Raw genomic sequence first — 25,000 nt, 5'->3', positions numbered from 1 at the left:
AAGCATAAATTACCTTGGAGATAATAAGCCAAACACAAACAGTATTTACGGCTGGTTAGAGCGGCGGTGCTGAGCGTGCAGGGGAGCACACGGCGCTGCGAGCGGAAGGGGAAGGCGTTCGCACGTTATTTCTTTTCAACTTGAGAAATCTGAAAGCAAAACATCAAAAGAGGTTTCCCAGCACTGTCCTACAGAACATCCATATCAGCACAAGCCGTGGTTTTCCCTTCCTTTCACAAGGCAGAGGAAAAGCTCTGCTGTGTGATGGGGGAATCACAGGCGGCGAGCGCTCAAAAGCAACGATCAGAGGAAATTTTTCACACACAAGCAACGGGGCTGAAATCCGTCCAGCCGAGAACAAATTTGTAAGATTCCAAGCTGGCACCTGGGCTATTTGTGAGCAGCAGAAGGAACCAAAGGCAGCAACTGAATTGCTTTCTGCAAAGCAGCTCGTGTGGCTTGAGTAGCTCCCCAGTATCACCAAGACTCCTGCAAATTGCTAGGTAACTACGCTGAACAGAGCCAAAAATAATCCCTCCCGTGACTTGCTCTGACAGTGTTTGGAAGAGTGAAATAACAGTGTTTGAGCACAGAACAGCGTGATACCAGCTCTGCAGGGCAGCACCAAAGCAGCTCCATCCATGGCACATGAGGCACATCCATGGCACTGGAGGTTGCTGGCATGTCCAGGTCATGCCAGGGGTGTGGCAAGGTGGGAAGAGGGAAAAGGAAACACATGGACTTTTCAGACAATGGCAAAACAAAGGCAAAAAAAGGGGTTTTCTTGTTGCTCCCCAGGAGCAGAATCAAGCAATGCTGGGAACAACCTGCATCTTCTGACCACCAGTGACTCGCGGGAAGTCCTTCTGAAGTACTGTGTGCACCAGGGATATAAATAATGCCCAGCCAGCTCTCAGGTACTGCTTGAAAAATGTCTTGTTATTGCCACGGAAGTTTAGGAAATTTCCTGATTAAATCAAAAAGGCGCCATAAATTGACAAAGTTAGAATTCTCTGGGATGAAAAAAGAAGCAATTTTGTCCCCTGTCAGCAGAATGGAAATGAACGGGCTGAATGAATTAGTGCACGATAAACTTTTTAAAAGCCAAGTTACAATTTAAAGCAGCAGCGAGAGCTGGGGAATGATTTAAGAGTTATAAAAAACCCCTAAGCACCACTCTATTGCTGTTCTATCCCAGCCTGCACAGCACCCAGAGCAGCTGTGACACCTTCTGGGACAACACATTCCTTGTTGGGTGACACGGCAATGCCTCTGGCTGATTCTGGCCACAAGGAAGGTGACACCACTCAGGGTGCCTGTGGGGGAATCAGTCCCACAGCCCCAAAATTGCTTTGCTTCTGGAGAAGGTTTCAGCAGACCATGCATCAGCGTTGACATGGGAGAAGGCACCTGGAGGAGAGGAAGAGCACCCACCTTGCCTTGCCAAAGGGCTCCCAGTGAGGACAGCTGGGGACAGCCCTGGCCCCAGGAGGGGCTGAGCCCCCAGCACAGCCCCCTGGTCTCACTGTAATTGCTTTGTGCAGCTGCCGAGCGCTTTATCAGCACCGTGAGATTTCCCTGGTGCCTCGCTGCTCGGCGTAACGAGATTAGCCACGGCCCCCCGACAAGGGAGGAATAATAATTGCCTTTGTTTTGTTTTCTGTAAGCCACAATGACTCTGCTGATCCGAGAGATTAATTCTGCTCTGCCCTGATAAACGGGTCGATGGCCACGGCACCTGGGCCCCCGCCCTGCCCTTCTCCTCCTGCCGAGGTGGGAATGCTGCGTGCTGGCAGGAACGCTTCCCAGCACCCATCGTGGGCTGCTCTGGCAGCGAGGCTCTGCAAGGATTAATCCAGCCTTGGGTACGATGCTATTTTGGGGAGCTGGCAGAGTGCTGCATATTGCCTGTCTAGCGCCTGGTCCAGCCCGAGCCTCTCATGGAGGCTGGGAAACTTCAAGGCTGAGGATGCTCAGGAGGTAGCATTCCTGTCCCAGAGAGAGAGGGAACACAGCCCACGCCTTTTCTCTAGAGAAAGGCACCATGTCTTTTATGGTAACACTGCCCAAAGGGCTCAGCACCACCCCCACTGAAATAGGATGAGCTTTAAGGTCCCTTCCAACCCAATACTAAGAGTCCACGAAGAGCTGCCCAACCCTGTTCTGTTCCTCCCAGCTCAGCCTCAGGCCTGCAAGTCTACAAAAAAGCAGGGCCTTGTTCCTTGTGATGCCCTGCCAGGTTCTGGGCATCCCCCTGGCAAAGCCCCACTGAATGCAGCCCCCAGCCCTCAGGATGAGGATGCTCAGGAGGCAGCACTCCTGCCCCAGGGAGAAAGGGAACACAGCCCTTGCTTTTTTTCTGGAGATAGGCCCCGTGTCTTCCATGGTAACACTGCCCAAAGGGCTCAGCACCACCCCAACTGGAATGGGATGAGCTTCAAGTTCCCTTCCAACCCAGTCCTAAGAGTTCACCAAGAGCTGCCCAACCCTGTTCCATTCCTCCCACCTCAGCCTCAGGCCTGCAAATCTACAAAAAAAGCAGAGCTCTGTTCCCCTGTGATGCCTGCCAGGCTCTGAGCATCCCCCTGGCAAAGCCCCACTGAACTGCATCCCCCAGCCCTCAGGATGAGGATGCTCAGGGGGTAGCGCTCCTGCCCCAGGGAGAGAGGGAACACAGCCCACGCCTTTTTTCTAGAGAAAAGCACCATGTCTTCTGTGGCAACACTGCCCAAAGGGCTCAGCAGCACCTCCACTGGAATGGGATGAGCTTCAAGGCCCCTTCCAGCCCAGTCCTAAGAGTTCACAAAGAGCTGCCCAACCTTGTTCTGTTCCTCCCAGCTCAGCCTCAGGCCTGCAAGTCTACAAAAAAGCAGGGCCCTGTTTCTCTGTGATGCCCTGCCAGGTTCTGGGCATCCTCCTGGCAAAACCCCACTGAATGCAGCCCCCAGCCCTCTCTGAGGAGCCCTGGGCTACTCCCCAGGCCACTGGCAGGGCGGGCGAGCGCCGCCTCCAGCCGCACCGCCAAACACAAGCGCCGGCATGAGTCAGTAATTGCAGAGCTCATTTTTAGATAGCGCTGCAAATGTGCCTATTAACATCCTCTCCCATCTCCTCTGAGTGATTTACCTGGCTCATTTTATTCAGCGAATTAAACACAAAAATAACGGTGGTCCGCAGCGATGCCGCTATCGACCCGCGGGAAATGGGCAGCATCCATCACTCCCCCGCTCACAGAGTGTGTGCCCTCGGAGGAACACGGGCAGGGCAGCGGCTGCACAGGGGCTGCTCAGCTCCACGGGTGCCCATCTGCCTCCCCAGCAGCCCGGCATCAGCCCCGAGTGGTTGTTTGAGGAATGAGATGTTTTATTGTCCAATTCTTGACATCTCTCGCAGCATGCCTGAGACATTAATGCTCGTCTAAATCATTGCTGAGTGTAATATTTTGCCACTGATACCACACATAATCTTCACGTTTGATATTCCCCTGTTATTTAATGGCACTTTGCAGAATTACAGTGGTGCTAATGCTCGCCACCCTTACTGAAGGGAAAAATCAAATTAAAGATGAAGTATCATTGACTTTGTTGGGGGCTCAGAGGGAGTCAATTGAGCTTTCCAAAGAAAACCAAAAAGGTAGAGATGTTTTTGTTAGTTTTTTTAATCCTCTTCCTCATACTGACTGTGGTTTCTTTCTGTGGGTTATATTATCCCTTGCTGGCTTTCCTGTGGTTGATTTGCTTCAGTAGAAGTGCAACATGAACAAAGCACCACAGCTTTTTGCAGCCAAAATAGGGGAAATTTCCCAAACAGGTGAAGACATAGGTGGCAAGGACAGCCCACCAGCACTGTCCATGCAATTTAGGATGGAAAAAATCCCAGCAAGCACCTTGGGTCTTTTTCCAGAGACCCCAGTCTCTGCCCCACTGGGTTTGCACCTCTGCACTTTATCCGATTAAATCAAGCCCACCTATCCTGAACTTCCATAGGGGCAGGCTTTATGAAGCTGGAGACATGCTGGCATCCCTAAACCCTTCCTTCAAGTGGAGGCTGCTGCCACATTTATAGAACCTGAAAACCTCTCCTCTGTGCATCATTACTTTGTTGAGAGCGTTCTCGAGAAACTCATAGCAAAATGCAACGAGAAAGAATAACTTCATTATCTGGCTTCGCACCCCTTGACAGGCAAACCTTCCTCTTATTACAGAAACACTTTTCCCCATGAATGGCCTGAGGCTCTACAAATTTGATTAAACACGGAACAACTGCTGAAGCATTCGTGCTCATCGAGAGCTGTTGTGTCGCCTTGTTCAGCCAAGAGCCAGCCCCAGCAGAACCAGTGGGCATGGGGTGGGCAGAGCTGCAGCTGGAGCCACGTGCCAGGGCCCCAGCACAGCTGGAGCTCCAGCGAGGAAAAGCAGCTTCACCCTGAGCAACCAGAGCCAACACTCCCCGCTGTAAGAGCCACACAACCTTGGAAAACCACGCAGTGCACCTCCATCCTCCCACCTGTGTCCATCCTTCCCTCTTGACACCACATCTTTCTTCTCACTCAGAGCACCTGGAGAGGAGTGGAACACTTGCTGGTGCCTCCCATTATTCCTGCAGCAGAAAGGGTCACCCTGAATCTGGTGGTGTCGCTGGTAACATCTCAAGTACCCAGCCCGTGGTTTCTTTCTTCCTGCTTCCCTCCCTTCCACAGCACCCACAGCAAGGCTGATCCCTCATTACATGGAGAGCAGCTTTGTCCCTGCTGATTGCATTAACCTAATAACACCTGCACAAAGCAATCACAAAAGAGACTGCAAGGTTTTGTGTTTGTTTCTGGTTTTTAAACAAAGACCCTGTCCATGAAGCATTGATTAAATTAGAGGGTTAGATTAAGCAGTGATTGAATCGAGTGCCAGGGCTTGGGGAGAGCCTATATGCAGAACGTTGTTGCTGAAGGCCTGGAGGGAACAGAGAGAGTTTGGGAACCCAGTGTGGATGAGAGGAGCACAGGATGCTCTCCAGAGGAGAGCAGGACAGCTGTGGCAGAGGACACATCCCTCACTCTGCTGCTGGTTTCCTCCTCATAGCTACATCCATGCACAGTTCACCCTACCCTTGAGTTTCCAAGCTTCATTCCCCTAGGAAAATGGAACCCTGTAGGCTTTCCTTGATTTCAGCAGCTGGCAGGGATTAGGGTTAGGCACTTTTCTGCAGGGGATGCTCACCAGCTCTCTGTGGCACCTGGCTTCCAGCTGGGCACAACTGTGACACGTGCCAACTGCAGCTCATGAACTCTGTAATTGCCACAGTGCAGGAGCTCCTGTGCACCTTCCACAAGTGCCATTAGAAGCTGTTAAAGTGCTTTGCCAGCCACGACCCTGAGAAATTGCTGCTTCTGTTTTTTATCTGTCCTTGAGAAAATTCTGATCCTGCATCAGAGATGGAAGTTACATCATCTGGGTGTGCAGCGAACTGTTTGTTGTGGTTATCAGCATCTCCTTTTCTCAGGCAGAGCCAGCCCTACTTTGATAAGATTGTCACCAGAAGACAAAAAAGGAGCATCTTTTCAGCTGATGCAAGTTGGCAGATCCCAATTGAAGTCAATGGATTGATTTTACCTTCCATTATCCAAGTACCTCACTGGAAACTGTAACACCCAGACGAAGAAATTCTCTAAGAATTTATCATTTCTGATAAAGCGAGAAATCAAGGGAGGTTTTGAGCTTTATGATCAAATTAATATTGACACCTCTGTGCTTTACAGAAGGCTGCAAAGGCAGCAGCACAGGCTCTCCTGCACTCCCCAGCCTGCCCAAGGCTCACACACAGCTCTCCTGCGATAGCGCTCCTGGAAGGGGAGGATTTAGAAAATCCCTTGGGCTAACCAGCAGCTTTGCCATTAATCCCAAGAGACCCAGGAAAACATGTAATGTAACATTAGCACTTGTAATTCTGCAAAAAACAAGCGCTGACCTGACCTTGGCTGGAAGGACAGGGCAGCTCCTGCCCAGAGCCCTGCCTGGGAAGGTGCAGCTCCTGCCCTGGAAGGTGCAGCTCCAGCCCTGGCTGCCTTCTCCTCCTCCAGCCAGAGATCCTGGTGCTCCTGCCACCCCTGCCACCCAGCCAGGCCAGGCACAACAGGGAGGGAGAGCCCCAGGCTGCCCATGGAGCTGCTCCACAGCTGGGATGGTGTGCAGTCATTCTGCTTAGCAATAAAAAAATGCAAGATAATGGATGCAGATAACTGGGATTTAATATTTCTGCAGCCCATTTCCCATTTACCTTTAAACAGCCATGTTGCAATTAGGTGCTGGGCATAAAGCCCTTCTTTGTTAACAGGTGTCTCCAAGAAATGTGTGACTGATGACCATGTCTGGGTTCAGCCATGACAGCCCTGACAGCTTAAAAAAGGAGTGGAAAAGCTGCTGGGGCTTTTATGAATATCTGTTACCAGAGCAAACCATTTCATGCCCATTACAGAAAGTTGTTTTCCTGGGGTTTCTTCTGAAAGAATGGCTGCCCCCAGTGTTTTAGGCAGATGCGCGTGGAAATGAGGATGAAATGAGGATGAAAGCAGATGGTGGGTGACCAACACAAGCTGTGAGGGACTCCAGCGTGTCCTCATGAACGCCACTGATGCTTTGAGGTGGGCCTGGCCAGATGTTTGGAGATGTACCTTCTCCAGCCTGGAGTTATCCTTTGGGGTGTCATCATCACACCCGCATCCTCCAGGCAGACCTGCCCACCCAAATCCCGACTGATCCGCTGGGCCCCACAGCCCAAAGGGGGCAGGAAGGTGGGCACACCCCCACATCTGCCCAGGTAAATCAGGGCAGCCTGGCAAAGAGCTGCTTGCTAAAGACAGGAGCAGCGAGCAGCTCGGGGCTGGTGGAGTCCCGGCGCTGCTGTTGGAGTGTAAATGTATCTGACAGGCAGCAGGCGGTGCCAGCCCAGGCTGGAGCGCCCGGGATTCCCCATCCAACAAATTAAAGTCAGCAAGAGGCCAGAGGCTGACACGGCACTGCCTGGGGCCAGCGCTGCCCTGCGGGCGATGGGGGTGGGTGAACCCTCTGTGTGCTCCTGCTGCAGGGAGCTGCCGAGCCCACGGTGCTGCAGGTGAACCAAGCCCAGGTGAGCCCTGCCCACCCCTCATCCTGCCCAGGTTATCCCAGCCCAGGTGCAGCCCCTGCCCAGGTGAGCCCAGCCCAGGTGAGCCCTGCCCAGCCCAGACAAGCCCTGCCCAGGCGCAGCCCCTGCCCACGTGAGCCCTGCTCAGGTGAGTCCACCCCAGGTAAACCCTGCCCAGGTGAGCCCTGCCCACCCCTCATCCTGCCCAGGTTATCCCAGCCCAGGTGCAGCCCCTGCCCAGGTGAGCCCAGCCCAGGTGAGCCCAGCCCAGGTGAGCCCAGCTCAGGTGAGCCCTGCCCACCTCTCACCCTGCCCAGGCACAAAGGCACTGAGCTCCAGCCCAGCACTGATCTCTGCCTGGCTCCTGCCCCCCGTGCACAGCTGGATTTCTTCCACAAAGACACAAGAAGGGACAGGCAGGGATTGTCCAAAGGCAGATCTTCCTCCCAGCCCCTCTCCCTGGTGCTGAGGTCCAGGAGCAACTTCTGAGTGCTGGAGGCACCGTTCCTGCAGCACCACTGAGAGAGGCACCTAACGAAGATCTGGGGAGCACACAGAGCTCCTGTGCCACCTCAGCCATTGAGGCACACATCTGTCGCTTGGAAGCTGCTTTCCTTGCCAGTGCAGCAACTGATAAGTTGCCTGGAGCAAAGAATCTGCTCCCTGTGTTGGTGAGGATGGCAGGTGAAATATTCAGAGACAAGGAGCCAAGAGCTTTCTTCAGAAATGGTCCTCTTGGGCCAGGCTGGAGACAGCTGGTGACATGGAAAAACCTGTGTTACATCCCTCTTTCTGTGGCTCATTAAAGGGCCTCTTCCAGCCTGGCACTGACACCAGCACTGCATTCCCATTTTAACACAGATGCCAGTTTGTAATCTTGCTGCCTGGCCTGGAACCACGCTCCTCTTTGTGATTTGAAAGGAGAATGATGTTTTATACCAACTTCCCACTTTTGTTTCAAGGGTATTAAGAAATGAAACATTAATGGAATGTAGAAAATGAGCTGAGCGTTCAGCTACTATTCACCAAATTGTTCCTGTTCATCCCTGGGAAAGGAGGGAAAAATAGGAGCAGGAATAAAACTGTGCCTAGAAACATCCCATTTCTCCAATGCATGCATGGCTGACAGCCACTAAGCACAAATGAATAAATATTTTATGTGCTTTAATTTCCTCATCTACGAGCTGATGTTCTGAGCCTTTCTTTGCTTTATTTTGCTACTTCATAAATGTTAAAAACGTTTATCCTCTTATTCTTTCCAACAAAAGTAAGACTTTTTCCAGTCTCTACTCCTGTTCCAGTTGCTTTCATCTCTTTATTAGCATAGTAAAATAGCACATCACCTGCAGGTTTCTCCCTCCAGTAATTTCTCCTTTCTATTTTTTCCCCACCTTCCTTCCTTTGGTTGCCTTATCATCACCTGCTCTCCCATCTCTATTATTCAGGAACCACCGTGTTTGCAGGTTGTTTTATTTTTGTCCCAGCTGCTCATTGAACCCTACAGTCTATTGAGATGCAGCTTGGATTTCTCCTGTGTTTATTTCATTTCCCTTTTTATTATTATTATCTCCTCTTCCTTACTCTGCCATCCCACATGGCTCTCCTCCCTGTTCCCTGTGTGCTGCAGCCAGGGATGCTGGGATGTCTCAGGGCTGCCATCCTTCTTCCCTTGGCATTTTCCATCTTGCATTTATCCTTCTCTCAAAACCCCCTCAGTTTCTGGAAAATTCCCACTTCCATATTCCTGAAGAGCCAAAATCTGCTGCCCTCACCAGGGTCTGACTGGGGTCTGGACCAAATCCTGCTCTCCTGGAAGGGAGCTGACCTCCACAGCATCCCACCCATCCTTCTGGGAAGAATTTGAGCTGCCCCAGAAGCCTCAAAGAGCTGGAAAGCAGCTCTGTGATGAAGCAAAAAAAAAAAAAAAATAAAAACCTCCCTGCAATTAAAAGCTTAATCCCTCTGAAATGGAGCAGCCACAGGAAAAGGGGCAGGCAGGTGAGGATGGATGTCACTGCACAGGAAAGCGATAATGGAGAACAGAGAAAGGTGAGCAAGAACAAAGATTAATCACAGGCAGAGTTCAATGGGAAGGTTTTAAGGTGAGGTAAGATAAGTGGAAGTGTCTCCTGAAATGGATAATTGTCAGGAATTTGGAGAATTACCAGTGCTGGATGTGTGCTGGAGAGCCAGGGCTGCATTAGCCTTTCCTGGTGATTTGCTAAATTTATTCTTCTGTGATTCCTAACAAAATTCAAAGCTCATCAGCACCCGGTGGGTTATTTCCATTTATCTGCTTTAGAAGTGGTTTTAAAAAACCTCAGATACTTTTAATTAGCTTTAAACTCCTCTGTTCTTTCCCTCAACCTGTGATTACTGTTTAACCCAACTCTATCTATTGTCTTCCCTCCCTCCTCTGGGCAAAGAAATTCCAGTTTCCTTCAAACCAGCCACTGCTGCTCAAAGCCCTGCAGTTGGGTTCTGGGAAGAGCTTTTGCTTTGTCTGTCACGACCGGAGGGGAGCTCACGATGTGAGATCTCCTCGGCTCCTCCCAAAAGGGAGCAGCAGCAGGGGAGGCTGTTTCGGGAGACCCTTCCCGGGGGGCTGAAGCTCTCGGCAGGATGAGCAGCAGCACTTTGGCAGCACTCAGAGCTGCCTGCTGCGAGTTAACCCCATGCACTGCAGTCTGCAGGGGTGTCACCAGCTGCAGGACCGCTCCTGCAGCCCGGGCAGTGCCCGATGTGCCAGGCTGCTCCTGCCCACCGAGCCCCAGAGGGACCCCCAGCCCTTCCCACCACCCCGGGCTCCAGCCTGCACCTACACGGGTGACTCACTGGGAGTGAACCCACTCATTTTTGACAGGATCTGGAATTTCGGGTCCCTCTGAGACCTCTACCTCGATCCCCAGCCCTAAAATGGATAGTTCCTGGCATGCTGCAGACACAGGAACCACAGCAGCCCACCTGCCTCCCTGCACAGACTCCTGTCCGTGCCTGGCCTGTGTGCCTGAGCTGGAAAACCATCACGGTCTGCATGGGATTGAGATCAAAGCTGCCCAGCGGTGCTGATTTCTGACTATTTTTAATTCCAGGAGTGGTGTGTGCCTCTGTGCCAACCTGCGAGCGCTGTCAGTTTGCAGGGAAGTCAAATCCGATTAGCACAGAAAATATGCAGGGAGGGTAACATGGTGTGAACTGACATAACACGTGCTGGTAGAGGTGCCATCCTGGGCTTGTCTGTTTTCTGGCTGTTATAAATCCCACAGCAGCAAAGAGACACACATATCCAATGGTGATTACTCACCATAAGCCCTTCAGCTTGAAACATATTTTCCAGGAGACTCCAAGATAGGAAATTTCCTTACAAACGAGCACCCCTTTTCACAGGTGGGGTTTGCACCCTCTGTGCCCTGTGGGAGCAGTTCAAACTGTGCCAGCTGCAGTGAGGATGGCACAGGGAGCCCTCCTGCACACCCACACCGGGATCAGGTCCATCTCCATCCCCTGGGGGAGCAGGGCATGGCCACAAGGGCTGGGATAGGCAGAGCTGGGGGCTCAAAAGCCACAAAAGGGTTCAAAAGCCACGGAAAAGAGGCAGGGAAAAGGCACAGAGCCAGCACAGGGCTGGGATAGGCAGAGCTGAGGGTTCAAAAGCCACAAAAGGCTTCAAAAGCCACAGAAAAGAGGCAGGGAAAAGGCACAGAGCCTCAGCAGGCTGCACGGAGATCTGCCTACCGAGGCACCTCTGCGGCCCCACCGCTCACGCAGCCAGGCCAATTAATGATCCCAATCAATAATCCTGACCCAGAAATTTCAGACAGGAGCTACAATCAGAGCGAGGTCTCCCCAGAGGCAGCCTCGCAGGCAGGATCTCTCAGCCAATTTTCCCGGGTCCTCCCCTGGACTTTGGGCTGTGGGATCAGCAGTTTAAAGAGCTCTCCCAGCTCCTCTGGGGTAAGTGACATCGCTGGCATGTTTGATAATCACCGGTAATTGCCCCTGCATCGCACTGGGCAGCTGGAGATGGACTGCAAAGCACACCCTGTTCTCCGGGATGCGCTTTTAAATCCTGATGGGAACCGGAGGAGACGGGCGGTGCTGGGCTCAGCACGGAGGGGAGCAGCATCCTCCCCCTCCCAAGGGTGCTGCTGTCACAGCATTTGCAGTGACAACAGCGATTCTGCGACCCCAGAACAAACGATGCCGGCTAATGCAGAGGCAGCTCGCTTCCCCTCTGAGTAATCACCTTCCTGATGCTTGGAAAAGGCTGCGGGTGACATGTTCATCCAGGAGGGCAAACAGTTCCCAGTGTGCTGACAGGGCACGGGCAAGCTCCAGATTTTGCCAGAGAGAGAGCCTAGCTCTTATTTGGTGGGATTTAAAACCTGAGGGGTGATCACCAAAGTGGGAAAACTTAGTGTGTTTCACTAGCAGGTGTGCTTCACTACACCCCCAGATGCTGGTGTGAACTCAGGTGGAGTTACTGAACCTGGGATGAGCCACGTGGGGAGAGCAGAGGAGAGGGGAAATGGAAGATGCACTTTGTGTTGGAGGGTTTAAGGGTGAATACAATAAAATCCATCTTTCAGCGTGGAAAAAATAGGGGCAAAACGTGAAAAAAGAGAGGTCTGTAAAAAAAAAGATCAGCTAGGGAAGCTGTTGCAGGGAAAGGGAAGGGGGCAGGTGGCTGAGGCCAGGCTCAGGGCAAGGGGATGAGCTGTACTGTGGTTTTGAGAGACGTCCTCAGCAGCTGTGTGAGGGCATTTCTGTCCACCGAATCTGTGCTCTGCTTTGAAAATTTAAAATCTTTTCAAGATGAGAGAAGCACTCCCTCCTCAGAGAAGGCTTTTATTGACCCGGCAGATCCAAAGCTGAACGCATTATAATGTCAGAAGCAGTTTCATCCTCACGGTCAGTCCCTTGGCAGGGCTGTGGCTCTGTCCATGTCCTGCACAGCCACTCCCACTCCTGGCACCTGTGGCATCCTTGGAGATGCTCCACACCCCAGAGGTGTGGGCACTCTGTGAGGATCCAGGAGAGAAGGGGTTAAATGCCTCCCTCCCCATGGCCACACCTGGGAGGAATTTGTTCCTTCTGAAAGGTTGAGGACAGGGAGGGAGATCTTCAAAGTTCCTCCACAAGCCACTGAAGCTGAATTTTAATGGCGAAGAAAACAAAAAAAATATGAAAGCGAGCAGAACAAACAAGAATAAATTATTTATGAGGATGAAAGTGAAGAAAGGGAAGTTAAGCGAAACAAAGGGAACCACGCATTTCCCACAGCTGAGGTAGCATGATCAAAGCTCTCAGGAAACCAAAGCCGATCGCTGGCGCCCGCCGTGGCGAGAACACCCAGGCTTTGATAGCGCACTGTGAGTGGCACAGCGCTCACAGCCAGGCTCCCCTGTGCTCCCTTGGAGCTTGGAGGGCTCCTCTGCCACCTCTGCCCACCCAGGGGATGCCTGTCACCTCCAGGGAACAGGCTGGAGCAGAGGAAGGGACCTTAAAGCTCGTCTTGTTCCAAATTTCCACAGGCCAAGCTACTCCAAGGCTGGGCTGGAGGGAGCTGTGCCTCCCTGTCACTTCACTGCTCAAATAATCTCCTCTTTTGGGTAAATGAAAGACAAACTATGGCAAACATCTTCTCCTTAAATATTTCAGAGCTGTTAACCTCCCTCCACACTCATCGTCATCTAGCAGGTAATTGAAATGGCTTTGCCTAAGCAGAAATTTTCGGAGATCAATTATTTACTTCCAGCAGAAGGGTCTGGTTTCAAGCTTGTTTACGATGCAGCTGTTGCTACCGCTGGTTCCTCAGCCTTGTTTATCCCTAAGCAGATAAAAGCTGGCTGATTGGAGATAAAGTTCTTGATTTTCCCAAAGTGCCTGATGGATCTTGTTGGCCACACTTGGAAATTGGGATGCAATGCCTTCATTACGCTGTTGTCTTCCCTCAATTGCTGTTCTGCAAATAAGCAACAGGACGGTGGAAAAAGCGAAGAAGAGCTGGTGTGGAGACAGGAAAATCCACTCTGATGTCTCACCCTGAAGAGCAGCAGCCATGGATGCACGAGGACGTGCTTCTCTTCCCTGGGGAAACCCAATATCCCCAGCTGGGAATCTCCCTGCTCTGGAGTTGCCTCCACTTTTGCTGCCCCAAAGCAAATGGGAAAAGTGGGAAATCTGCCTGGGAGGGAGGGTGAAGTGAGAACAGATCATTCACTCTTCCCATGAATAATGTAGTTACCAAGCAAGGCCAGCATGGGAAGGGTGAACTGCATCGTGCATCGGGGCCAGGGAACAGCACAGGGGTTGAGGAGGGGGCTGGAGAGGCTGTGGCTGCTCTGCTCCTGGGCTTGCCGTGCTGCAAACAAGCCGTATTTGACCATATAAATGGTCTTATTCAAAGAGGAGAATTAAGGTAATAACCGTTCTCCAGGAAGGAAAAGGAATTCAATTTCAAAGCCAAATTAAACAAAGCTTCCAATTAGAGCAGATAATGTTTGCAGTGAGCTGAATGGCCTTTCTTCCAGCTCAGCCTGAGTTTAATTTTTCTAATCGGCTCTATTTTGCACCTCGGTTGCTTCAAGGTGGCCAATTTCTTAGGAATTGGCAGATATTGACTGAGGATGCTGGGCTCAGAATTGGGGCTTTTTTTAACTCCAGCGCCGAAGTCTTTGATCGCTCACATACTGCTGGCACCCAGCTGGGCTTCCAAAACCAAACCCAGGCTGGGATCCCAGCACCATCCCCCAAACCCAACTGGGCTTCCAAAACCAAACCCAGGCTGGGATTCCAGCACCATCCCCCAAACCCAACTGGGCTTCCAAAACCAAACCCAGGCTGGGATCCAAGCACCAAACCCAGGCTGGGATCCCAGCACCATCCTCTAAACCCAGGTTGGGCTTCCAAAACCAAACCCAGGCTGGGATTCCAGCACCATCCCCCAAACCCAACTGGGCTTCCAACACCAAATCCAGGCTGGGATCCCAGTGCCTGCACCCATCTGGGATCCCAACCAGACCCTGGACGGGATGCCAATGATGGCACCCAGCTTGGCTTCCAACACCAAATCCTGGCTGGGATCCCAACCCCAGACCCTGGACAGGATCCCAATGATGGCACCCAGCTGGGCTTCCAACACCAAACCCTGGCTGGGCTTCCAGAACCAGACCCAGACTGGGATCCTGATGGTGGCACCCAGCTGGGCTTCCAACACCAGACCTTGGTTGGCATCCCAACACTGGCACCCAGCTGGGATCTCAATGGCAGCATGGTCCTGTTCCCTGTGGCACAGTCCCAATCCCTGTGGCACAGTCCTAATCCCTTTGGAACAGCCTTGATCCCTTTGGGACAGCCCCAGTCTATTTGGGACAGCTCCGATTCCTTTGGGACAGCCCCAGTCCCTGTGACACACAGCCCCAGTCTGGGCTTCCAAAACCAAACCCAGGCTGGGATTCCAGCACCATCCCCCCAACCCAGTCCCTGTGACACAGCCCCAGTCCCTTTGGCATAGTCCCTTTGGGACAGTTCCAGTCCCTTTGAGACCAACCCAGTCTTTTTGGGACAGCCCCAATCCCTTTGGGACAGCTCTGATCCCTTTGGGACAGCACAGCAAGTCCCTGCACGGGGCAGTTTTAACCTGTGCCATGGTCCCAGGCTGCAGCAGGCAGCTGCCCTCACTCCTGCAGTCCACACGTACAAGGCCCAGATTTCTGTTATTACAAATGACCCGAAGAGCTTACTGGGTTCATGTAGATGAAAATATTGATTTTTTGCTTTCAGGAAAAAAGCCCAATTAAGAAAATCTAATGGAAACGCGACCCTTTATCCCCTCTTTGTCTTATCTACCAGGAGCCAATATTCCACTGTTTCAATGAAGGAGAAAATCTGATCATTTTTCCTCTATTTCCCTCTTGCTGCTTGTGGCAAGAAAGACTTGCTAAGCATGAAGGAATTCACCCCAAGGGCACCTGACCTGCTGACTGCTGTACTGGGCTTCCAGAGGAGCTGCTGCTTGGGAAACACAGGTGGGATGGGGAAAAACAACCCCAATAGCACAGGGCAGCCCCAGTTACCCCACGACCATTCTCCCCTGTTTGCACAAACGAAAGTGTAACAGGAAAGAGTCATCAGCCTTGTCTGCTGATCCCTGACTCGCTTTCTCATCGATTTCTCTCCGGACTACACGACAGAGATGCCACTTCCCAGTAAAGAAGGGCTCTCCTGGGAGCTCATCCACACTCCTGATATGACACAAGCAGAACTCCTCGCCCTGGCCGTGCTGGGGGAAGCTGTCATGGGAGCAGGGCAGAGCAGACAACATCATTGCCTTAATACGCGTATTTAAGCAACTCTGCTCACTGGGGAACTGCGTGGGGCTGACAGCAGAAAGGATGATCAGCTGCACTGGCTCTCCCACTCCTGTGGCCAGGAACCTCATCCCAAATCCGAACATCTTGCAGGGCTCCTGCTCATCAGCTTCCAAATCTCTCTGTATTAAACCAGCACTGGAGGGGCCATCCCTGACTCGCTTGGTGTGAAGCTCTGCCCACCACAGCTTCTCCAAGGAGGAGTTTGGGGGGTTTGCTGGATCCAAGGTTCTTCTCCCTGCTTCTGCTGCCATGGGAAAGACCTGTTGGAGCAATGCCAGAAGGAGGGCAGGCTACAGGGGCACCTTCCTGCCCCTTGATTAGGAGGAGGAGGGCTCGAAACTGCAGTCCCAGCACCCGTTCTCAGCCCTCGGACTGCAGCGCTTAAACCTTCCAGGGCCAATCTCTTCACTGGTTAATTATGTTGGAGGATTACACTTATTAAAACTTCCCACTTTGGCAGCTCATCTGAGATGAAATCCTCCGGCTTTGCAAAAATAATTCGCATTGGATCTGCTGCCTCATATTCCGAGCTCGCTTGTTAACAGCGAGCTGGGCGGGTGCCAGCAGCCGTCATCCCGGCCTCTCTGGGAAACGGATGATTTCCTGAGAATAAGCTGGTTTAATTTCTCCTGAATTGCTAAAGCACACACACTCTGGGATTTTCAGGCCACCTTCAGCGGAGGCAAGGGAAGGTTGGTTTTCAGATGGATCTGCTTCCCGTGGGAGTGCTGGCAGCAGGAGCTGTGTGAGTGGGGGCACTGCCCTGTCCTGCTGCCCTTTCCAGGGGCATCTCCCCAGCCCAGCGGGCAGGAACCCTCCCAGCAGGGTGGCCGCAGTGCGTGTGGCATTGCCCTCTCCTGGGAGGAAACAGAACTCCGAGCAGGAATTATCCACACGGAAAGAGGGACAGCAAGTGCCAGGAATAGCCCAGCTCCCTTTCCCCTCTTGGTCAGGTGCCCGTGGCTGGCACATGGATTGACTTCTGCCTGTGGATTTTGCCAGACACAGAGCAGTGATAACAGAGATCCCAACAGCAGCAGGACCTGAGCTGTCCTGGTGAGGGAAATCGATGTGAAAACAAGTCAGGGATCAGCAGTGATGACTCTTTCCTGTTACACTTTGGTTTGTGCGAACGGGGGAGAATGGTTGTGGGGTAGCTGGGGCTGCTCTGTGGTATTGGGGCTGCTTTTTCCCACCCCACCTGGATGGAGCTCACAAGCCACGCTCTGTGCTTGCCCACAGGTCAGATTCCTGGAGGGATTTGGCTGGGATGCCAGCAGGGAGCCAGGCTCCAAGCTGCAGCTGCCAGACCACCTGCCCACCTCTTTTTCTTTTCTTTTCTTTTCTTTTCTTTTCTTTTCTTTTCTTTTCTTTTCTCTTTTCCTTTTCTCCAGATCTTTGGCAGTTCCAGCATTGGCACTGGTTCTTTGGAGCGCGGGTTCGTAAGGATGGAAGGGCTGAGCAGCTGCACGGTGCATCCCAGCAAAGCTCTGCCCGAGGCTTCCCGAGGGCAGAGCTCTGTGAGCCCCGTGCCAGGCACCTGGCTCTCCCACCTCACCCAGGGACGGTGCAGGAGCTGTGTCAGGAGAGGCGCTGGCACCTGGAGCAGCAGCTGCTGATGCCTCCAGACGAGGCATCCCGTGGACAGGATGGCATTCGCATTTTCTGGAAAAATCCCTATGCCCAGGATTTTTCTCCTGGGAAGCTGAGAAGCCTCAGAGAAAAAGGAAAATAGAGTCTTATCTCATTTGCTTCTCCTGTGTTGTGCTCACATGTGGAATGTGTTCGGAGATTGTTTACCCACAGGTGGTTGCTTCATTGGTTTCAGCTGTGAGTTGTTTTCACTCATTGGCCAATCAGTGCCAAGCTGTGTCGGGGCTCTGAAAAGAGTAATGAGTTTTTATTATTATCTTTTTAACCTTCTGTAAGTATCCTTTCGGTATTCTTTAGTATAGTTTAGTTCAGTATTCTTTAATATAACGTAGCATCATAAAATAATAAATTAGCCTTCTGAGAACATATAATCAGGTTCATCATTCCTCCCTGCCACGAGGGACCCCACAAATACAACAGGAGGTTTTGCTCCCAAAGGATGGCACGGAGCTGCTGTGCAGGAGGGAGAGCCGGGGGCGAGGAGCTGTTCCTGCTGGGCATGGGGTGAGGGAGCCAGCAAAGGGCTCAGCCCGGGTTTGTGCTGAGCTCTCTCCCTCCTGGTGAGTTTCCCAGCACGCTCAGAGCCGCTGCCTAAACACGCTGCTGCTCCAGCAGAGCCACCCTCGCACGGCTCCTCCGCCAGGAAAAGTGATTTGCAATTAGCTCAAACGCAGGTTTATCTCCTCCCTGCACAAAGGGGGCTCGCGCAGGGCTTTGAAATAAATATTGGAGAGAATAACCAGAGGCGGATAGAGCCGTCTACTCCGTATTTTACCTCTTTCAGGAGAAGAGTGTGAAATATGTTTATAGTCCCAACTCCCAGCCATCCCGAGGAGCGGCTCCGTTTGGGCAAATGGAGCTGATGAGCAGCAGGGATAAATCAGGATTTCCCACCACAGTCAATAAAGCTCCATCTCGGGCTGCTTAAAGCCTAACGGGGGATGGAGCCCGGCTTAAATCCAATCTGGATCCAGCGGCTGGGAAAGCTGAAGGAGGGATGTGAGCTGTATTGATTCTCAGGCTCTGCACTGGAAACGCTGGGAACTTCAAAAAGACAAATGTCTGCTGGGAGCAGATTTGGAAAGTGGAGGCCTGAAAACAATAAATATGGCTCATAAAAAAAGGTTAAATGTGTTACTCATATCTGCGTGAGGCAAACCAGGTTAGAGCCTGCTCGGGAGGGACGGCTGGCAGAGCAGAGCACGCCTGGAATATGGAAATTCCTGCTAAGAGACGGTGATGGATAGACCTGAAAGTGCAGTGGAAGAAATTGGTGAAATATGGAGTTCTCAAAGTCCTCAGGAGCAGTTTAGCTCTCAGGTGTGAAAATTCTGAGAATGCAGCCAGCATGGCTGGTGCCAAGGCCTGGGCTGGGATGAGATGGGAAAAAGCAGCCCCAGAATGGCAGGAGGGTGGGATGAGATGAGATGAGACCAGACGAGATGAGATGAGATGAGACGAGATGAAATGAGATGAGATGAGTTGAGATGACACAAGATGATGAGGTGTGACATATGAGACACTCCTCATGTGCTGGAGCAGAGGCAAGAGTGAAAAATGGTGGCCTGGTGGCCTTGGGGTCAAGGTGTGACTCGCTGTGGCAGTTCAGGCAGCACGTTCTGCCTGTCACACGTCACTGCCATGAGATGAAGCTGTCTCCATGTCCCGAGGTCTCTCCTGTGCTCCATCACCCTCTCCTCCTCTGAAATGCTAATGGCATTAACATATTTATCATTAACAAATCTTTTAAGTCCCAGAACTGGATCAAACTGCTGAGTCGTAACACCTCATTTATAATTTTCATCCCCGAGGATGCCTTTAGGATTATAAATAAACTCCCTGCTCCTAAAAACACATGGAACTTTGGGAGGCTCATCCAGGCTCTCAGGAGCTCAGGGATGCCTTGGGGGAGCAGGGGGAGCTCGGAGTGCCCCAAGTGGAGCAGCAAAGCCCAGTGCTGGGGGGGATGAGGCTTCAGGCTGTGATGGGTGAGTGACACGTGGGGGCTGAATTAGGAAGCAGGAAGGAATGAGAGCAGCTCAGCACAGTCATCCCTGATGTGCTGTGGCACGAGAGGTCTGGGATTTCCCCTTTTTGGGGTTTGCAGAGCAGCACCTGACCCCTCCCAGGGCTTGAGGGTGGTCAGGGGATGCTCCTGGGATCACTGGGGTGGCTGGTGTGGCCTCTGGGGCAGGGCTGCTTCCATCACCCACCTCGTGGGAGGAGGATTCCCTCCTCCCAGCAGCCTGTCCTGGTGGGAATGCTGCTGGAAAGCAGCACCAGCGCTGCAGCATCACCTCCTCCTTCTCCTCTCAGGGTGCAGCCGGGTCACAGGGCTGGAGATGGGTTAGCTCCCAGGAAGGGTTGTCAGGGTGATCATCAGTGCTCAGAATTATTGGGACAATGAGGAATAAACACAGGATCTATTTATAGAAATTACAGGGAAATCTCGCTCTAGCCACAAACCCCCTTAATTGCAAATCTGCACAGATGTTTCCTTTGGACTTGAAAAGTGATTAATAAATAAATGAGAGTAGTGCTTGTTTTGGCTGAAATAGAGTGATAAATGATGTCTGCAGGGCTTCGTTACCCAAACAGGGTGAGGGATCTGACGTGGGACAAGCAGCCAGAGCTGACAAGAGGGGAACAATCAACACCAGGCTCAGGCCAGGAATGAACTCAGTGCCACAAGTGGCTGTGCAGGAGCCCTTTTGCCTCAGGGCACGTGTGGTGTTTGTGAGGGAAGAGATGAATCTGACTCCATGTTCTCAGAAGGCTGATTTATTATATTTATTTATTCATTATAATATTATAAATATAATAATATTTATTATATTTATCAGAAGGCATTATATTATATTATATTATATTATATTATATTATATTATATTATATTATATTATATTATATTATATTATATTATATTATATTATATTATATTATATTATATTATATTATATTATATTATATTATATTATATTATATTATATTATATTATATTATATTATATTATATTATATTATATTATATTATATTATATTATATTATATTATATTATATTATATTATATTATATTATATTATATTATATTATATTATATTATATTATATTATATTATATTATATTATATTATATTATATTATATTATATTATATTATATTATATTATATTATATTATATTATATTATATTATATTATATTATATTATATGCTATACTGAAACTATACTAAAGAAAGAGAAAGGACACAGCAGAAGGCTTAACAAATATGAATAATAAATTACTGACTCCTCAGTCTGACACACCTGGCTGTGATTGGTCATTAAGCAAAAACAATTCACATGGAAGCAATCTAACAATCACCTACCACATTCCAAAGCAGCAAAACAGGAGAAGCAAATCAGGTAATATTGTTTTTCTTTTCCTCTGAGGCCTCTCAGCTTCCCAGGAGAAGAATCCTGGCAAAGAGGATTTTTCAGAAAACATCACAGGCAGGACACGGCACCTGGATCCTGCACCTGGTGGCTTCATTCTGCCTCTGATTTCCACACCACAGGACCCTCTCCTGCACCCCCTCCCCTGATCCCCCCTCTTCAAGCCCCTGGCAAAGCCAACGTGTTTACTGCACCGCTCGTGTTGACTTTTTTTAATTCATGCATAATTCAGGCTATATCTGTAATTCCTGGGTAAACACAGACATAACTTTTCTGTTGACTATTCCTTGACCCACTTACTGTACAAACATGCCTTGGAATGGAGCAGCACTGGGGAGGAGAGACCTTCAAAGGAGTCAAGGGCTCCCGGGGGGCCGGGAGAGCGTGGCCAGGCAGTGCCAGGGCTGTGTCAGTGCCGTGCTCTCTTGGTGCCCTGAATCTGCCCACTCTGCCCCTGTCAAAGCCAAGGCATTCCCCGTGCTGGGGGAGTGACCAGCCAGCTTGGCAACTTGCAAAATTGCTGTCAAATCCCTTCAGGTTTCCACTGAAATCGGAGGTTTTGTATTAATTTGTATTGTGATGAAAGCGTGTACCAGCACCGTATCACAAACACAAACAGGGCAATCTTATAAAAATTTCATCTTTATCTATTTTGGGGAGAAATAGCCGTGTCTGCCTAATTGAAGCATCTGTCATTCTGACATTAAATAGTGCATCCGTGGTTCTTTTATTATATTCCCTTGCATTTCCCATACACTGTTAAATTGAAATAACACCGGTGGCTCGGAGATAAAGGGAGATAATAGGTATTTTATAATGAGCAAAGAGGAGGATTCATATTCAGTCAAAGCCTAGAATTGCTTTTAGATTTTTTTTGCGTTGTTATTTTTGTTTGATGTTGTTATTTTGCCACCCTAAAGTGGGGATTCTCCCACTCAGCTTTCCCAGGAGGAGATTTGCCCACAGGGGAAGGGAAGTGAGCACCAGTAGCTGAGGTGACACCGTTTTGACTGTGCACAAAATTAAGTTTAGTGAGTGCCACTCCTACCAGGGAGGAGCTGGGGCAAATCAATTCAGCCTCAGGTTTGCATGGAATAAGTAAAAGTGGATCCAGAGATCCACACACTGCCTGCTCTGCTCTCTGCACCAGCGTTTGTCACCTCCTCTTTGGGACAGGAGTGCCCCAAGGAGAGGGACACCCGGGCCAGACCTCCCCAGCTGCAGCTTCCCCCTGACACAAACGAGCCCCAGAAAACTGAACCTTCCCCAGAAAACTGAACCTTCCCCAGAAAACTGAACCTTCCCCAGAAAATTGAACCGTGCAACGCTTTCCCCATGTGGATCCTGTAATTAAATCCCATGCAAAACGAAGCAATTACAAAAAAAAAAAAAAAAGGCACCGTGTGAGCACAGATAATTATCAGCGTGGGGGCTCCCCAGGTAGCTGGCACAGAGGCTGTGGCAGCTGCTTGCCCTGCCTGGTGCCCATCCCAGGGATGCTCCTGCTGCCAGGGAGGGGTGGCCTGGCCTGGGCACCCCGCTGGCTTTGGGTGGCCCCCACTTCCAGAGCTCCCTGTGGCTCCAGCTGGATCCAGCAGTGGGCACAGGGAGCTGTGGGGAAGGAGATGCCTGGGGAAGTGAAGGAATAACCACAGCTCGGAGTAAAAAGCACAGATATCTAATTGAGATTTCCTTGAAACCCACTGGAAATAATTAAAATTGACTTCTAATACTTTACAAACTAATTAGGAGTATCGGACTGGATAACTACATTGAAGTATAAGTGGCATTTAATTGGGATAAACTGAATCATAATTGGAAATAAGCGCAGCCCAAAACAATAAACAGCTTGGTAGGAGAGGTTATGGGCAGCTTGTTCCAGTACAGGGAGCGTGGTGCTGGCTCAGAGGCTGTCCAAGGCACTGGGACACCTCTCATCAAACCACAGAATCTGCTGAGATAAAAAGGACCCAAAAAGATCACAAAAGTTTACCCCAAGCCCTGCACACACACCCCAACAATCCCTGAGAGCATTGTCCAAGCCCTCCTGGAGCTCTGGCAGCCTCTGTGCCCATTCCTGGGGAGCCTGGGCAGTGCCCAGCACCCTCTGGGGCATGAACCTTTCCCAAAATCCAACCTGAACCCCCCTGGCCCAGCTCCAGGGGTTCCCTGGGTGTGTCCCTGTCACAGGGAACAGAGGCTGGAGCTGCAGAGCCTGATGAGATCTGACCTCATCTGCTCCAGCTGAACACACTCAGTGCCCTCAGCTCCTCGTGTGTCCCATCCAGCCCCTTCCCCATCTTCCTAGCCCCCTTTGGGTATTCCTAACTGGGATCTGTGCTGGCACAGAGAGCACACACAGAGCCAGGGAGCCCCTGCCAGGCTGCCAGAGGCACTGGGTGCAGTCAGATCCATTACAGACACCCCAGAGGTGCTGCTCCCTCTCCAGAATCCCCAAACTCCGTTTCCAGAGCCTGGTGTGTGTGAGCAGCCCCCAGCCCGTGCCTGCTGGTTTATTTATCTGAGCTTTAATAACGCCACCCTTTCAGTGGTATCAAACAGTCTCAGCTTCTCATTCCCCTCAATGAGCTGGGAACAAATGAAGTGGGTGCAGAGCTGCCGGCCCTTTGTTCTCCCTCATCTGCTCCACTCATTACTTTGAGGAGCCCTATTTTCTTCTTCTTTACTGCTTTCTTCTCTCGAACAATGGGCTCTGAATGTATTCAAGTAACTCTTTTATCATTCACTTCTGCCGAGATCTTTAAGTTCTCCACCTGAACAGTTGGTATTTCTATTTATGAAAACTTTCTTGCTGACTGCTGAAATTGGGATTTTACTCTTGAAACGACTGGTTAGCTCAATTATGGCCTGTTTCGTTCCCCCCATTTAGATTTAATAGCTACAATTTATAAACACCAGCCTTCCCTCTTGTTTCCTCATCCCCCACACACCGTCAGCAAAGCCAGGAGCCTTCTGATCTCCCTCCGAGGGGATCCAAGGTGGCCAGGCCATTTTCTGTACACTTTTTGCCCTATTAAAAGAAAACACAAAACAAATTCACAAAACTCTCAATGCATTCCCTCCTTTTTCATCATTCTCCCAGCAGCAGACCTCACAAAGTGCTTTATGGGATGCAGGAAAGCCCTCGCCAGCCTGGGAGCCCCTCGGTTCCCTGGTAACTTAGAGGATGCTCCTTTTCACATGGTTGTTTGTTCTTCCAAGCCTGGCTCAAAATATTAAAAAGCTGAATGGCTTTTTCTTCTCTCATTCATTTCAACAGCTCCTCTGAAGATCATTCTGCTCCTCCCTTGTTCCTGGAAGTTTTCCCTCACTGGTAATTGCTTTTTGCACTTGTGGCTGGACAGTGCCTGAGTCCAAAACCTCTTGCCCTGCTTTTGGAATATCAGCTTTTTACAGGCTGTGCTGATGGCAGGCACTGGATGCTCTGGGTGGCAGTGACAGGGGTTGCTGGGTGTCCTGGGTGGCAGTGGCAGTGGGTGCTGGGTGCCCTGGATGTTCTGGGTGCTGGTGACAGTGGGTGCTGTGTGTCCTAGGTGTTGGTGACAGTGGGTGCTGGGTGCCCTGCATGCCCAGGGTAGCAGTGGTGGCACATGCTGGGTGCCACAGGCGCCCTGAGTGACATTTCCAGAGATGCTGTGTGCCCTGGGTGCCCTGGCTGGTGGGCACAGGGTGCTCTACGTGCCCTGACTGGCAGTGGCAGTGCTTGGTGGCAGCACTGGGTTTGCCCAGCAAAGGGGCACAAGGAGCCATGACTGGAGTCCATCACAGCCTTGAGAAGAGCTCCAGGGCTGCTCATCCTGGCTCGTGGGCCAGCCCAGCTCCTCAGCTGGAAATAATGTTCTGCTTAGCTCCAGCCCATCTGTTATCCCTCTCCTTTGCTAGCAGAGCCTGGGCTCTTTATGGTTTATTAATATTTATTTAGTCTGTTTGAAACCTAAGCCTGTTGCAGGAGACTTGGGATGCACCTACAAGGATTTTATCTCCCAGCTCAGGTGCTGCTGCACCATCAGAGGGCAAATGGGGTGTGGCGAAGGGATTCCCCTTGGAGGTGGTGGCTGGTGCTGGAACCCAAATCCATGGGATCTGCTCCTGCACCTAGATCACTCACCACACCCCACCTGCCCCCAGGGTCTTCTCAGCACAGCTCTGCTTCCCACCATCCATGCCCTTCCATTTTTAAGCATCTCAGGGACAGCAAGGGGCTTCTGCCAGGACACAGAGCGAGCAGCACGTGGCAGGGTGGTGAGACCCTGACCCACAGCAGAGCCAGCCCTCTTTAGAAAGAGCCTGTCAGTGCCCTGGAAAAGCCAGGGATGGGAAAGGAGGTCATTAAAGGAGCTTTTCCACGAGTTTGATAAGCACTACCACGCTGCAGGCTTGGGGTGAGCGGCGCAGACGTCGG

This window comes from Passer montanus, unplaced genomic scaffold, assembly GCF_014805655.1.
Source record: "Passer montanus isolate IOZ18808 unplaced genomic scaffold, ASM1480565v1 scaffold62, whole genome shotgun sequence".
In the NCBI taxonomy this organism is placed as follows: Eukaryota; Metazoa; Chordata; class Aves; order Passeriformes; family Passeridae; genus Passer; species Passer montanus.
Note: the sequence above shows the minus strand (reverse complement) of the source record.